Source organism: Peromyscus maniculatus, chromosome X (genome assembly GCF_049852395.1).
Source record: "Peromyscus maniculatus bairdii isolate BWxNUB_F1_BW_parent chromosome X, HU_Pman_BW_mat_3.1, whole genome shotgun sequence".
Classification (NCBI taxonomy): Eukaryota; Metazoa; Chordata; class Mammalia; order Rodentia; family Cricetidae; genus Peromyscus; species Peromyscus maniculatus.
In genome coordinates, this window is record NC_134875.1 from 88,706,725 (window position 1) to 88,708,720 (window position 1,996).

Below are 1,996 nucleotides of genomic sequence, written 5' to 3' on the forward strand. Positions count from 1 at the left end.
CCTATCTGGGCTTAGTAGACATGTATTCACAGGAAAAGTGTTGCACAACAACTTTTCAACATCTTGTCCTTTTTTCCATTTTAAACCACTGAATACAATTTGTGCTGCCCATGTTTTCCTGGCCTTGGAGTCATTCATGATGACACAGGCTGCCTACCAGTAGTCACAACCAAAGGAAGTGACTTTCCCTCCACTAACCATCAATAGATTATCAGTTAGTGGTGAAGACCTGGGAGTGTGTTCCCTCTATATGCTGGGATTTTTAATTGGTTTGATCTTTTTAGTCTTGTGTAAATAGTGGCATCTGTTGTGAGTTCATATGCTCAATGGCTATGCTATCTAGCAGACAGCACTTCACACCATTCTTCCTTATCAGCTGGCTTATACATTGCCTGCCCCTCCCGTGATGAATTTCCCTGAGCCTTGGGAAGGCAAAAGTTCTATAAACATCCCATTTAAATCTGAGCACTCATAGTAGCTTATTCTCACTACATTGAAGAGTTATGTGTCTCTAAATTAATCACTATCTACCATAAAATGAAGCTACTATAACAGAGGTTGGGAGTAGTCTAAGACTGTGGGCATAAACATAAATATTAAGAAGGCAGTTTGACAACACAATGTTTAGCAAAGTAGCATTAATATTTTATCCCATTGGGCCTATGCCTTTCTCAGTCTTAGGTTTTGACTATCTTCCAATTCCAGGCATGAATTCCCCCTGTGGAACAAACCTCAAGTTCAATCAAGAGACTACTTTGTTGCCCCCCAAAAGAGTCTTGCCACTATTTCACCAGTGGGCACATCTTGGAGGTCAGAATTATAGTTTTGATAATATCACACATAGTGTCTGAGTACTGTTTAGTACTGATGTGATACACATGACTATATGTATGTGGCTCTCTTTCTTTTTTAATTTTATTTTTATGATTTTTATTTATCCTTCTCTCATATATTACATCCCAACTACACTTCCCCCTCCCTCCTTTCTTCTCAGTCCCTTCCCCTCATCCTTCCTCTCCTCCAGATCTAATTCTCCTCTGATTCCCTTCAGAAAAGACCAGGCCTCCCAGGGATATCAACCAAATATGGTATAATAAGATACAGTAAGACTAGGAGCAAACCCTCATATCAAGGCTGGACAAGGCAACCCCATAGGAAAAGGGTCCCAACAGCAGGCAAAAGAGTCAGACACACCCCCACTCCCACTGTTAGGAGTCCCACAAGAACACCAAGCTACACAACCATAACATATATAAAGAGGACTTAATGGGGTATTACTCAGCTGTTAACAACAACACCATGAAATCTTCAGGCAAATGGATGGAACCAGAAAAAGTCATCCCGAGTGAGGTAACGCAGACCCAGAAAGACAAACACGGTATGTACTCAATTATAAGTGGATATTATTTCATACGTAAAGGATAATCATGCTACAATCCACAGACCCAGGAAAGCTAAGTGACAAAAAGGGCTCAAGCAGGGGAGGGAGTGATGCATGGATCTCCTAGGGAAGGAGAAATAGAATAGATTTTGCAGGTTGCAAGGTTCAGTCAGCAATGAAAACAGAAGGAATCAGGTCAAAGGGAGAGGATGGAAGGAGAGAGTATTGAGATAGATGATTGAAATTGGGGGGCATTTGGAGGGTAATATGGGAACCTAGTACACTAGAATCTGTGAGGGTGACCCTACTGAAGACTCATAGTATTGGAGATGAGGAGCCTGAACCAACTATCTTCTCTAACCAGCCTAGGCTTCCAGTAGTGGGACTGGAACACCAGCCTAGCCACAAAACATTCGACCTGTAATTTGTTCTGTCTGCAAGATGTGTTGGGGTAATGGTGGCACAGAATTTGTGGGAGTGTCCAACCAATGACTGGTCTAACTTGAGGCCCACACCAAGAGAGGGAGCCAATGATTGACACTGCCTGGATGACCAGGAACCAGGGACTGGATAGCCCAGAGATCTTATTAAACACTTTATGTAAATTCTCATTTA